This window comes from Myotis myotis, unplaced genomic scaffold (genome assembly GCF_014108235.1).
Source record: "Myotis myotis isolate mMyoMyo1 unplaced genomic scaffold, mMyoMyo1.p scaffold_m19_p_6, whole genome shotgun sequence".
Lineage (NCBI taxonomy): Eukaryota > Metazoa > Chordata > Mammalia > Chiroptera > Vespertilionidae > Myotis > Myotis myotis.
Genome location: NW_023416368.1, coordinates 71748586 through 71764081, shown reverse-complemented (window position 1 = coordinate 71764081; position 15496 = coordinate 71748586). Strand labels below are relative to the sequence as shown.

General features: G+C 44.0%; 1 pseudogene; it reads right to left on the bottom strand.

Moving 5' to 3' along the window:
- Nucleotides 1-627: 627 nt before the first annotated feature.
- LOC118658492 lies at nt 628-1546 on the bottom strand (annotated as a pseudogene).
- Nucleotides 1547-15496: the final 13950 nt, after the last annotated feature.

The window sequence follows — 15496 nt, the reverse complement described above, 5'->3', positions numbered from 1 at the left end:
AAAACAAAACACACACACACACACACACACACACACACACACACAATCTTTCAACAGTATATGTCATCTATAACAAACACAAATTCAGAATAATTTTACAATGCTTTTTTTTTCTTTTTTAAAATATATTTTATTAATTTTTTACAGAGAGGAAGGGAGAGGGATAGAGAGTTAGAAACATCGATGAGAGAGAAACATCAATCAGCTGCCTTCTGCACACTCCCTACTGGAGATGTGCCCGCAACCAAGGTACATGCCCTTGACCGGAATCGAACCTGGGACCCTTCAGTCCACAGGCCGACGCTCTATCCACTGAGCCAAACCAGTTACGGCTATGCTTTTCTTAATATAAATGATGCTATCCTAGGTGTGTATATATATTTATTTAATAGATATTGTGCATATATATCTTCTTCTGGGATTTACTGTTGACTTATTTTAAATATATTAGTGTTACTATAGGCAACTGTTTCCTGCATTTAGCAGCCTTTCCTCTCATTTACCTTCACGTGACTGGCTCCACCTACCCAAAGCCTCAGGTTGCCAGGCAGAAGGGCGCCTATTCTCTGTGAAATTGAAGGCAATGTTTTTAAAACACAGGCCGGAACCTGTTTGATTGCCCTTTCATCACAGGGAAAGAGTTACATTGATGCCTACATGGCCATTTTCTGCAAAAAGCCGTGCCATGCCGGCGTCAAAGACTAGACAGTCAGTCTTCCTAATGGCTGCTTCAACGCCCTCATGAATAGATGGAGGAGTGGCTTCCCAAGTCCATCACCCCCTATGGCCATTTAGCTCAAGTCGATAAGCAAAACGTTCCGCTCGCTCGGGTGTGCCTAGCAGCTGTACAACCGCAAGGAACTGCTGGGCCTGCCATGCTTCTGTTTCTCCAAGACTGACACGACGTGAAAGCCAAGCAGGCCTGCATCAGCACCCGGCCCGCAGCCCCGGGAAGACGGGCGTCTGTAGCCAGGGAACGTATATGGTCTCCCCTCAGCGCGGGGATGGACGGGTGCTGATGCCTCAGAGGAGGCAGGACAGCGTCCAAAGAACCTGGCCACTTCCAGGAGGCACCGGGCGGGTGGCAAGCCAAAACTCAGAGGTCTCCCGGAGTGAGGCAGAGCTACTTCCCACCTAGAAGAGGCGCATTTACACGGGAAAAGTCCCGAATCGGCCAATTTCCCCACTGCCAAGTTGCGATTGGATCCCAAGGGGCCTCGGCAGTCTAGACGAATTGAGCGTTGGGCCTGATTGCTACAGACAAGATCACTGTGACAATGAAGAACGGCTGGTAACTCTCAGTCAACGCAGACGGGACACTCAAAGACTGGCCAGGTCTTTGCTGGACGCGGTGGTGCCGTCAGGGCGGGCACCCTCTGGGAAGCTGTGTACTTGGAGGTCACTTCTGTGTGTCTGGAGGCTCATTTCTGTGGTGGGAGGGCGCACCTCGGACCCGGCCAGGCTCACACTAGTTGTGTCACTGCCGGGGACCTGGCCACCGCCTCTGCCCAGTGCAGACACTAACCCCAACACCCTGGGCAGCCATCGCCGCTGCCAACGCTGCCCCGGCTCCCCCCTTGGTTTCCTTCAAGTTTATAATTCTTGTTTGAGTCCCTGTTTGCTTATAGGATTACCCTGTTTTGTCAATAATGATTGCTGGGGAGAGGTGATCTGTTGCCTGGGAGAGGCAGCCACGTGTCCTTGGTGTGGGGTCACTTATCTTTCCCACCAGCGCCCGCCTGGGGCCCAGTCCTGCTTTGCTGGCACAGCCCCAAACCTCTGCTGTGACAGCTAGAGGCCACACTGCCTGCTACTTGGCACCCGCTGGGTGGGGGAGGAACACTGGGACGCAGGAGGGTGGTCAGACCTGCCCAGATGGTCCCAGGCAGCTATTTGTTTAACCACCGAGGGCTCCCCACCCTCTTAACCTTGAACTCCCCCCACAGCACTTTCCTTTGATAAGATAAGCCCTTTCCTGAGCTGCTTCCGCCCTAGTTTTCTCCTGTGTTGTTGCTCTGAGTATCTGATCCAGTCTGCTTTCTACTTCTCAGAAATGCCTCGATTTTTCTTTTCTTTTCTTTTCTTTTCTTTTCTTTTCTTTTCTTTTCTTTTCTTTTCTTTTCTTTTCTTTTCTTTTCTTTCTTTTTTCCTGCTGATGGTGCTCTTTCTTATGTTTGGGGGCTGCTCTGGCTTTATTCTTTTTTAAGTCGGGTGTTCTTAAACTTGAACCTGCATCAGAATCCCCTGGAGGTCTTGTTAAAGCAGATTTCGGAGTGTGTTTCAGTGGCTATGGGGAGGGGCTGGAGAGGTCTGCTTTTCTAATACACTGGTGCCGGTGCTGTTGGCCCAGAGAACCACACTTTGAGAACCGCTGCTTTCAAATAGATCTTTCATTCAATGAACTTTTGGAAAAAAGGTGTGCACACAGTTTACTGTATTGCTCCAATCTCAGAGTTTTAAGCCAATGCTATTTTCTAAAACCTAGAATTTTGATAATTGAGTAGTAAAAGCTGAGTATTTTAGTATCCAACTAAAATACTAGTTTTAAGGTGATGCATCAGCACACCTCCATGTTTCCTGTCCATTTAAAATTATTCCTAATTTTTATATTACTCCTGAGTGATCTTATATCCCTGTGTTTGCCTTCCAGAAGTCAGTGTTTTCAAATAGTGCAAATTCTGAGTGAAGAAAGAAAACGCTGGTGTGTGTATGTGGGGAGAACCTTGATATCTTTGCATATATGAATATGTAGTATTTACTGACAGAGAAGAATTTGGATATCTACACGTTGTTTCAGAAATCTACATTTCCATAAGAGTAAAAGGTCCCCAAATGCTGTGTATCAGGCCGCGTTCTACCTTGACTTAGAAAATTTAATCATCTCCTGAAATCAAACTACTCACAGTTTTCCCAAAGTAGCCACTGGTACCTGAGAAATCCAAACAGAAGGGGGAGGCTAAATATATATTGCTTCCTTTTGTCTGATATCCTGTTTCTCCTTTCTTCTTCAGAATTTATTTTCAGGCCCAGGCACAAGTGTACATGCCAGTTTTCAAAATTAAATGCGCATATCTACTTCATACTGTTTTTAGAGAGTGACTCTAAATGCATGAGTGCATTTAGAAGAATTACTTGTATGCATGTATGTGGATCATCAGGACTTAAATATAACACACACAATAACCTGTCTGGCTTATTTTAACCTTGAGACTTCTACCTTAAAAACAAGACAGCCTTCCTTCTTCTGAGCCTCCTTAGCTTAAATATTTCAATGTATTCTGAGGTTATCTTATTCCCACTACCTGTCATTGAGTGCTGAGCTCACACACTGTCTATTTTAAGCTCTAACTACTTTAATTTAAATTTGCAAGCAATTATTAACCCCTTGAATTTGAAATGCACTTTTTTTAAGTGCAAAAATCTCACTCAAGTGAATCAGCTTATGTATAAATATAAACAACCAATCTTGTATTGGCTGTGGTCTGAACTTATCACACATATATTTAAAGCTGCAACACTCCTACCATAACCTACCAACTAAAAATACTACCTGTGTGCTTGAGGGTAAGTTATGACTGTCATAAGAACCATAATTTTAAAACTTGATGTTTGTGGGCATAAATCTCAGCTTGGTTTCTGGCTAAGCCATGAAATTAAACAGAAAAGATGTTTTGGAGGCTTCTTTGCATACTGTGATGAGAGCATTTGGCCTGACTCTGAGCTATTAAAGTCACCATCTAATTTTGTTTTTCAGATATAGCTGTGTATGAAGATGTCCCCTAACACAGGATACCAACTAGATGTAGCTACCCTTCAGCATACGCACTGTTTGATTGCAGTGTAAATACACCAAGACAGACAGATTAAATGGTCACTGATGCATGAGGATTTTCTAGGAGACTAGAAGGAAGAAAAGGTATAAAAACATCTTGGAGGTCTTTGTGCACTATTTGCATAAAAATCGTATTTATCTTGAGAACTGCTGTGAGCATTAATAGTGGTGGCTTTTTGTTCTGCTTTGTTTAGAGAATTTAGAGCACCTAGCAATGGCCTTGGAAAAGGGGCTCAATCTCATGGAACATCAGTGTCCCGGACCTGTGAAGTAGAGGTAATAATACTCATCTTTCAAGGTTTTTGTGGAGATTGAATAAGATAATATGGGTAAGATGCTTAGTAGACACCTGCACATGCCACATGTAGGTACTTCATGGTTAGTATTAGTTAGTATTTTAGAATGGTTAGTATTTGGAAGGAACTGAATCAAGAATGTTTAGTATTTTGGAAGGAACTGAATCAAAGCAAGAGAATAATGATTACAAAAGGAGATTTAAGTCAAGTTTGGACTGATCCCATGTGCCTAATACATTAGACAATGCTCTAAAGAATCATTTCTTGCAAAAATCATATTAAAATATATAACTGAGGAGGGAGAGAGAATAAATATTTATTTGAGTGATCTCTTTGTGTTAAGCACTATCTAGGTATAGTAGCTATCTACTACTGTAGATACCAAATTTGGTGACTTAAACTTATTCTCAGTTTCTGTGGGTAGGTAACTGGGCACAGCTCAGGTGGATCCTCTGCTCCAGGGTCTTTTATAGGTTACAATCAAATTATAGGCCAGCGCTGGGATCTCATCTGAAGGCTCTACTGGGGAAGAATTTACTTCTAAGCTAACATAGCTGTTGGCAGAATTCAGTTCCTTGTGGGTTGCTGGACTGGTGCTCTCAGTTCCCAGTGGTTGTTGGCTGGGACTGCCCTCAATTCCTTGTTACATGGGCTATTCTAATGTGGCAGCTTGCTTTGTAAAAATTAATACAAACAAGCCAATGAAGCTGTAGAGAAATTGTGCTAGTTACAGAAGTCCCAGTTTTCTGTAACCTAATCGTAGGAATGGCATCCATCACATTTGCTGCACTTCATTGGTTAGAAGCAACTAATAGGTCCCATCCACACTCAAGGGGAAGAGATTGCACAAGGGTGTGAATACCAGGAATCGGGGATCATTGAAGACCATGTTAGAGTCTGTCTGCCATAGTAGCTAACATGGAAATAATAGAAATTGTAATTATAGCAAAAAATGAACTGACTACCGACTCTGTACCATGCACTTCTCTAAGCATTTACACTTATTATTCATTAATCCTCCCAATAGTCTTATAAAGTAGAAGTTAATATCCTTGTTTTCATAATGAGGACATTGAAGCACAGAGAGGTTTAGTGATTTGCCTATGGTTGCACAGCTAGTGTGTGGTCAAGATGAGGTTGGAAGCTTGATATTCTAATCCCAGTGTCCTTATTCTTAACCCCTGTTCTACTTTGCCTTATAACATAAAAGTTATAATTAGTAATTTATTGACAAATTGGTTGATTTTAGTCTATTTCTTATTATATATATATTTTAAGGAACTGTCAGATTATTAGTAATATTACATGAAATTAAAATATTCTGAGCAGATGAGATAATGTTTGCACTGCTCAGTCTGTGTTATGTTCTTTCCCTTGTTTTGGCAGCTGAGATGGGCAAAGCAGAATTAGGGTAACATTGCATAGGACAGCTGTTGAATGATTCAAGGTTTAACTATCCTAAATAATAAAAACCTAATATGCAAATTGTTCAACTGGGAGTTCGACCACTCGCTATGATGTGTGCTGACCACCAGGGGGCAGCACAGAACATGGTGACATCAGCAATGTGGCACTGGCAGCAGGCAGCAGTGGAGGCGCTGCTGGCCCCAATGGGCCTCGACAAGAGGGGGACCATGGGTAATGGTGGAGCAGGTGAGTGGGCAGCATCAGGCCAAGGCGGGTGGGAGTGGGAGCCCAATCACCCAGCCGATCGCTCGGCAGACGGCAACCAGTGGGGGGAGGGGGTGGGGCCACTGACCGGTTACCAGGCGATGAGGGAGCTGGGCAGTGGGCCTGGCCCCCATCGATAGCCCCACAGGCGGGATGGTGGAGTAGGTGAGGGGGTGGTGCCAGGCCAAGACGGGTTCCAGGCGGGGCTGTGGGACTGTGAGGCTGGGGGTGTGAGGCTGGGGGTGTGAGGTGGGGCTACGAGGCTGGCGGTGCGAGCTGGGGCCTGATTCCCATAGGCAAGCCCAAGGGACCCTACCTGTGTTTCTGTATTACTAGCTTCCTGGAAACAAAAATGCTCAGAAATATTTGCTGGGAGCAGAACAATATCCTTAGGATCCTGAGATGATGTTAGAATTTCTGCTTTAGAGTGGCACCCAAATAATATTTGCGTAAGTCATTGGCTTGGGGTGAATGGATTCAGTGACTGTGTTAAGTGGCATTTGCTTAGGGAGGGATTGTTTCGGTCCCTGTTAGAGCTTAGTTACAATCCTCTGAGTTACCACTTGATAAATTTGATGTATAAAAATTGACCTTTGCATACTATAAAGAGTCCCCTTAGTTTTCTGCCCAGTCTACTCACTTCTGTTATTTTTAGGTCACTTTCATGCTTTTTGCTGTGTAGCCTCTTCCTTACTGAATAACATAAAATGGAGATATCTATATGACTCCAATAGAACATCTCTTCTACTCAATCAAAAGAGTGTGGGTACTCTGAATTGTACTATTTCCTCTTGTAGGACACTTGGTTATTAGACTACACAGAGGCAATAATATTTTTTATTTTCAGTTAATCTATCTATTCTACATTTTCATTAATTTTGATAATTGGGAATATAGTGTATACATGCATGTACACATGTGAGGATATTGGTCATGAAGAAGAAAAACAAATTCATTAATTATCTATAATAATAAAAGCATAACATGCTAATTAGACCGTACGTCCTTCCGAATGTCCTTCCTGTTGGACAAAGCCACAGTGGGCAGGGGCTGCAGCAGAGGTGGCGGAGGCTCCTGGCTGCGGCTGCGGTGGTGGCCAGGAGCCGGGGCCAAGGCCCTTGCACAAATTTCGTGCATTGGGCCTCTAGTTCTTTAATAAGTCTGTCTCAATTCTAGACCATTATTGGCTATTAGTAAATAAAACAGTGTGCATTATGTTAAAAAAATAAACTCAAATCATTTTATATGGCACAGTAGATACCTTTGGGGATGATGTTATGGATTGAATTCTGTCCTTCTAAATTCATATAATGAAGCCCTCTCCTCCAAATTCAGAGCACCTTTAAGGAAATTATTAAAGTTAACTGAAGTCATAAGGGTAGGGCCAATATAACTGGTGTCCTTATTAGAAGAGGAAGAGGCAACAGAGATTTCTCTCTAAGCTGCTGTCTGCAAGCCAGGAAGAGAGGTCTCACCTGAAACCACCCTGCTGGGATGTTGATCTTGACTTCTAGCCTCTAATACTGTGAGAAATAAAGTTCTGTTATTTATGCCATCCAGTCTGTGGTAGTCTGTTATGGCAGCCCTAACAGACTAATACAGACGCCTATCCAGCTAAACTCTCCATCTCCTACAGGACTGTCCTCATTGCCTACTTTCTCTAAGTTGGTAGCAAGTGAGCCATGCAACCCTGACCCCTGAGCACAGTCATATCCCTGCTGTTCACACTTGATCCAAGCTTGTCCAGCAGATTCATTCTTGTGGGAATTTGAAACAAGGACTTGGAAACTCTAGTTCTAGTTTTGATGACATGACTTAATAGAGAAGGTATTGGAGGCCCGGGCTATTGTGACATTGTTTATGTTGACCCAGACAAAGTAGGTCTTTTGGGAGAAAGAAAAAAAAAAATAAAGCCGATGTTCAGAGAGAAGAAATAAGAATTAAAGAAAATGGTCTCAGAGATTTAGGAGGGACCTTGGTTATGAACTTTTTATAGTTTTGCCTTTCAGTCTCTTGAGACATTCTGCCCAAGTTTTGTACTTGGTTTTCATGAAGACCTCTGATTCCTTATAAAAACTCCTTTTTACTTCAGCTATCTCTAGGCAGCTTCTGTTTCTTGCAACCTAGGGATTTCTTAATGAGACATATGGGAGCATGTATAATTAAGGCCCAAAGCATGAATTAAGTAGAAATCCCATAATAAACAGAAAGTCAATTCATGAATTTGCTAATCATACCCCTTTGCTGTGAAAATAATAGGAATTTCATTCTTAACCCATGGCAGTTATAGACCTCTAGTTAGTTCAGTGATTTTGATTTCTTGTTCATATTTTACATGATAAGTTTTTCTGAGGAAGAGCCTATCTGTGATCTATAACAAGGATAGGGAGAATATATTCCATTCATTCATTTTTTAAGCTATTGAGTATGTACTTTGAAGAAGTTCTGGACTTAATCTTGGGCAAATAAATTTGAATTGGACCCCACTTCTATCTTAAGTATTTCATAATACTTGGTGGAGTTAGACACAAGGCACCCAGGGATGGCCAGGCAAACTGCTCATCATGTAACTCCAGTGGGCACATTCAAGTTTACTATGCACAGTGTTCCCTGGGGTGGGTAATACACCCCATTCATAACCGAATGTGAAGCTCTGAAACAGCTAAGCATAAGGCTATGTGATTACTGCTATAAAATATATGAACAAGTCATGTGGGGCATAAATAATTCTGCCTGGGAGGGGAAGAAGATAAGAAGGTCAGTGAAGTCAATACAGAGGATGAGACATTTAACATCTGAATACAGCATAAACAGAGGACAAGAACATTTCTAGCATGAGGGGAAAACAAAAATAAAGGCCCGGTGACATCCAAAAATGCATGGAGGGAATAGCAGCGTAAGGATGTTTGAAAAGCTGCTCATCCACAAAAGCAATAAGAACATTGATAAAACTGTTAAATCAACTTTCTCAGAGCTCTTGAAATTAACTAAAAGCTTGTAACAACCCAAGGTGTGTTTATTCAAGGAAAACAGCGGAATCTCAAAAAAACAGCGAAGCTTGTGACATTTTAACTTGCCCTGATCCCATCTCCCTCTCCAAGATCTGCTGTAGCCTTGAAAACCAACAGCTTCATAACTATGGTAGCTGTGAAAACCAGCGATGTGGCAAACACTGGAGGGGGGGGGAAGTTTTGGAGCTCCCCAAAAGCTCCATCCCCAGAGAATTATCACTACGTGATCCAAGCTTGTCCAGCAGGTCATCAAAGAGCTACATTCTTAGGGCTTTAATTGTTTTTTTTTGAGTCAGCGCTCTGTGTGTGTGATGATTCCTACCCATGAGGCAAGTTTAGCTCACAGGATAAAAAAAAGTCAATAGACGTATAAAGAAGATATGATACATATGTACAATGGAATACTACTCAGCTGTAAGATGAAATACTGCCATTTGTAACCACATGGATGGATCTTGAGAATATCATACTAAGCAAAAGAAGTCATAGGGAAAAAGACAAGAACTATATGGTTTCACTCATATAAGGGCAAAAAAAACCCAGGAAGCAACACATGAACAAGCAAAACAAACAAATACAAACCTCATAGACACAGACAACAGTATGGCGTTTAGCAGAGGGGTAAAGAGGTGGGGGGAGGTAGAAAAGGGTAAATGAGTCAAATATATGGGGATAGAAGGAGACTTGACTTTAGGTGGTGAACACATAATGCAATATACAGATGATATGTTATAGAGTTGTACATGTAAAACATATAATCTTATTAACCAACTAGAGGCCCAATGCAGGAAATTCATGCAAGAGTATGCCTTCCATCCCCCGGCTGCCGGCACTGGCTTCCCTCTGGAATCTGGGACCCGGGCTTCCCTCCGACTGCAGGCACCCGGGACCCAGGTTTCCCTCCGGCCACCGGTAGGTAGGCACCCAGGACACAGGCTTCCCTTGCAGCCCTGGCTTCATCCGGAAGGTTGTCCGAAGGACGACCAGTCTAATTAGCATATTACGTTTTTATTATTATAGATGTCACATTAATAAATTTATACAATTTTTTTAAAAAAAGCATTTAATAGAAATTGCTTCTAGGAAGTCCAAATGTTGGTCTTACTAGAGAAATACTCATTATAAATTCAGGTTGGGGCAGAAGTAGATTTACAGTTGTGAGTACGTAAAACACAGAGTTTGTTCTTGTATTATTATTTATTAACTCTTGTATTATTTTTCATACAAACAACTATAAACATACTTTTGCCCCATCTGGTATGTTCAAAGACTATCCCTCATTTAGGATATCACATATTATTATGTGAAATAAAATACACCAAAAAATTCATGAAATAATGAGTTGAACTTTTCTATATTGCAGGATATGTCAGTATCTTTCCTGTGCTAATAAAGAGTGATTATCTAACAGTAGTATATTACAGGCATTTCTCAAATCCTTTGGCTACAGAAATAAATTGTCAGAAAATGTAGCTTATAGGAACAGTATTCTTTACACATAGTTGAGGATATAGAAATTGAATATAATCCTATCTAATAAAAGAGAAAGATGGTAATTAGCGTACGACCGCTACCCTTCCCATTGGCTAATCAGGGAGATATGCAAATTAACTGCCAGCCAAGATGGCGGCCGGCAGCCAGGCAGCTGATGCGAACAGGGAGGCTTGCTTGCTTCAGTGACCGAGGAACGTTCCCCGCCTGACTTGCCGGCCTCTCAGCTGCAACTCTAAGCAACTATGTTGCAAATATAGAAGCTAAAAAAACCCCAGAAACCTGCTTTACTCAGCCGGGCTTCAGCCAGCCAGACCGCAACATTGTATCAAATACAGACGGTAAACAAAGGCCAGAAACCTGTTTTCAGCAGCCCAGGCCTCAGAGCTAAAGCTGGCCCAGAATAAAAAGAAAAAAAGAAAAAAAGGAGCAGTTGGGAGCTTCAGTCACCCGTCAGCCTGAAAACGGCCCTCAGCCCCTCAGCCAGACTGGCCAGGCACCCCAGTGGGGACTCCCACCCTGATCCAGGACACCCTTCAGGTCAAACCAGCCAGCCCCCACCCATGCACCAGGCCTCTATTCTATATAGTAAAAGGGTAATATGCCTCCCGGCACCAGGATCAGCGGAGCCGTGAGGCCTCCTGGCACCGGGATCAGCATGACAGGAGGCAGCACCCAAACCCCCTGATCGCCCTGCGGCTCTGTGTGTGACAGGGTGCAGCGCCCCAAACCCCTGATCGGCCCTGCTCTGTGGGTGATAGAGGGCGGCGCCCCCCCCCCAACCCGCCCCACGGGCCCTGCTCTGTGTGTGACGGGGTAGAGCCATAACCTCCCCATCGGCCCTGCCCTGAGTGTGACAGTGGCGGCGCCCCAACCCCCTGATCCACCCTGCTCTGTGTGTGACAGGGGGCGGTGCCCCAACCCCCTGATGGGCCCTGCTCTGTGAGTGACAGTGGGGAGCTCCTCAACCCCCTGATCAGCCCTGCTCTGTGTGTGACAGGGTACGGAGCCCCAACCCCCCTGATGGGCCCTGCTCTGTGCATGACAGGGGGCAGTGCCCCAACCCCCTGATTGGCCCTGCTCTGTGCGTGACAGGGGGTGGCGCCGCAACCTCCCCATCGACCCTGCCTTGAGTGTGACAGGGGGAGGTGCCCCAACCCCCCAATCGGCCCTACCCTGAGCGTGACTGAGGGTGGCATCACAACCTCCTGATTGCCCTGCTCTGTGCATGACAGGGGGTGGTGCCCCAACTCCCCAATCGGCCCTGCTCTGAGCCCGACCAGGGGCTGCACCTAGGGATTGGGCCTGCCCTCTGCCACCCAGGAGCAGGCCTAAGCCAGCAGGTCGTTATCTCCCGAGGGGTCCCAGACTGCGAGAGGGCACAGGCTGGGCTGAGGGACCCCCCATCCCCCCCCGAGTGCACAAATTTTTGTGCACCAGGCCTCTAGTCTTATATAATAAAAGCCTAATATGCAAATCAACCGAATGGCAGAATGACTGGTCGCTATGATGCGCACTGACCACCAGAGGGCAGACGCTCAACACCTGCAGGCCCTAGGCCAGCCAAGGTGAGTGCCAGTGGGAGTCCCCTGATCACCCTGCTGGTCGCTCTGCAAAGGAAGGTGACCAGTGGTGGTGGTGGTGGGGGGCAGGGCCAGTGAGGGGGCGGTGCCAGGCCGGCCAAGGTGGCTGCCAGTGGGGCCCCCGATCGCCCCACTGGTTGCCCCGCAGATAGGCCCTGATTGTCGGCCAGGTCTAGGGACCCTACCTGTGCACGAATTTCATGCACCTGGCCTCTAGTCTTCTATAATAGGGCAATTACTTAGGTAGGAACACTCTTATCTAATTTTCATGTTGCCAGTACACTGTCTTGTGTATCCTACATGCTCTGTGATTGTTTACTGAAGAAATAAACATAAGATGAGAAACTAGAAAGAAAGAAACAAGTTAGAGGAATAGTATTGGCAACAAAGCAGGATAAAGATTCATGGCTACCAGCCTCTCTTCTCACACAGTCTTGCTATTCCTACATCCCTGCACCTATATTATTTGCCATATCTTTCCTACCTCAGGACTCAACCTGATCTTATCCCAACCCAGGCCTCACAGAAGCACTTTGAATTTTATCATCACCATTCACTATTGCCTATTTTCTGCTGGTACCTAGGAAGCCAAGTCCAAGTGAACTTGAAATTGCTATTTAACTCTGAGATCTGCTGCACTGACACCTCAATTCAGGTTTCTAGCACTTTGCTAATCCCAACTCTGGAATATCAGTCCCAAGATGCAGGCTTTCCTCCACTTCTTTCCTCTCTGTGGTTCATCAGGTAAGGAGGAATTAAATGGAGTGCCACAGAAAAACCTGTCTCAGCCTAATTGAAATAGATATTTCAAAGAAAGTTCACTGGATTAGCCTCTGGGACTGGCCTAGGTTGTAGGTTCGGCTCTTAGGCTAGGTTCTGCCTTCAGGGTTAGTCTTGGGCCTTTGGCGCTGGGCACAGCTCTTTGGCACTAGCTTGACTTTTTGAGGCTACGCTAGGCTCTTTGAGACTACCTCTCTATTCCTATAAGTAATCAAATGAAGTAAAACTTTCCTTAACAGAACACCGGGATCTGCAGACCTAGGCTCTGCCTTTCAGGACTGAGCTAGGCCCTTAGGGACTTGGCTTGCCTCTGAAGGGCTTGGCTCCGCCCTTTGGGACTGGTCTAGGGGCTGTAGGTTTGGCTCTTAGGGGCTAGGCTCAGCTCTTTGGGGCTAGTCTTGGCCATTTGGGACTAGGCTCAGCTCCTTCGGGCTAGACTCGGCTAGTCTTGGCTCTTAGGACGAGGTTCTGTCCTTCAGGGCTAGGCTCCGACCTTTGGGGCCGGGCTCTGCTCTTTGGGGTTACCTCATCTTTTTGGATGTATGCTCTGCTCTTTGGGGTGAGGCTCAGCTCTTGAGGGCTAGGCTTGGCTCTTAGGGACTAGGCTCATCCCTTAGGGACTAGCTTCAGCTCTTAGGGATAGGCCCGGTCCTTCGGGGCTACGCTCAGCTCTTTGGGATTAGCTTGACGTTTTGGGGCTATGCTTGGCCCCCTGAGGCTAACGCTCTACTCCTATAAGCAATAGGGGAAAAAAATAAGAAAGTTCACAGGAGTAAGTTGATGTAGATAATATCTCTTCCAAACACTTGTACAGTTGACTCTTGAACAATGGGGGGATTAGGGTGTGAATCCCTCATGCAGTTGAAAATCCACATATAACTTTTGACTCCCCGAATATTTTACTAATAGCCAACTGTTGATTGAAAGATTTACCGATCACATAAACAGTCTTTCAGCACATATTTTGTATATTATGTGCATTAAATACTGTATTTTTGCAATAAATAACTAGAGAATCTAAAATGTTATTAAGAAAATTATAAAAAAGAGAAACTATATTTACAGTATTTGTTGGAAAAAAGCTAGAGAAGGGCACCCACCCTAGTCTTAAAAACAATGCAATATTATCTACCAAAGACGTCACCCAAGTATCTTTGCTGACAAATAGGAGAGTGCTGAGATTTTAAAGAATTCAGTGAAAAGAGTAAGAAACTAGTACTAAAAAGGAAAAAAACAAAGGCATTGAAAGTGGAATAGCTGTGATGAAAATTAATCTTATGTAAATGTAGAAACATACTAGGAGTTCTTTAGAGCTCTCTGATAAATGCGCATTGAAGCAACAATAGTCAATTTTCCAGGAAACATCTTTACAGCATATTTGGATGCAGACCTTTTGAATAAAGCAATCAAACATGTTTGTTCTGATAATGAACAATAAAACTGCAACTGAAAGGAACTAGCAATTTAGAGAGAGCAGCTTGACCAAACATGAAGAAGGTGAAGAGAATTTCAACCATTTGCTTTCACTGCCAGAGTATCTGGAACATTTTAAGAGCACTGCTGGGAGACCTATCCTCGATATGTAATTCAAGTTCTCAGCATATGCCCCTATCTCTTGGGGGTACTTGGGAGAAACTCTAGAGGTCCAGATAGTTTTTGGAGTAAAATCACTATAGAAGAGGGAAAAGTGGTCACTGGATGATTGGCAGGGCAGACAGTCCCTTTTTCCATCAATTCATGATGGCCATTGGCTGTTATTTGCCTTTCTGAGAAACAGGACAAAACTGATAAACTTCAGGGCAAAGCAAATACACCTCATGGTAAAATAAAGCTTATGGAGAATCTCAAATCTCAGAATTAGGGAAGGTGCCAAAAATATTCAGGCAACAATCACAACACCAGGAAGAGAGAATAAGCAAGCATTGGGTAGGAAGGGTGGGGACAAAATAAAGTCAACTACATCTGGTGAAAGCAGACAGGCAGGCTGAAGAAAAACATGATGACTATAAATATAATATAGACACATACATATGCAATTGCTATTTCTGCATGTGAACATCAAATCTGACTGCTACTTATTGACAGAAACTCAGTAAGGGATGTGTCACATTGAAAGGTTGTGATGCTACCAATGTCTAACCTATTTGAATTTAAGATTGTAATTATGCATTACTGAACCTGTCTCCAATGTGATGTTACTCTGAGATGGGGCCTTCGGTAGGTAATTCTGTCATGATGGCAGAGCCCTTGTGAATGGATCAGTACCCTTATAAAAGAGGCCCGAGAGAGCTCCCTTGCCTCTTCCACCATGTGAGGTTACAATGAGAAGACACCATTTATGAGGAAGCTGGTCCTTACCAGATACTGAATTCCCACACCTTGGTTATGAACTTTCCAGCATCTGTAACTATGAAAAATAAATTTCTGTTGTCTATAAGTGACTCAGTTTATGGTATTTTGTTATAGCAGCCCAAATGAACTAATACACTGCTCGTTTTTAAGGTCTCATATAAATTCAGCTGAATAAGCAAATGAATGTATACAAACAGGCATGCAAGTTCATATATGCCTATTTATACGCATGAATCACCTTCCTTCACAAGTTGGATTCCCAGGAAAGCAGACTCTGAGGTGGATTTTAGTGGGCAGGATATTCATTAAGGAATACTTTTAGTATCAACTCCTAAAAAGGGGAGAGGAAGAAGCAGAATAGGGCAGATGGAGAAGTTGAGCTGTGGTGCTGATCCAATGACAGCCTTATCCAAGTCCATGGCACTTTGGAGCTAGAATGGCCCTTCAAGATTATCCTCAGTTGTATGAAGGTGGCTTTCT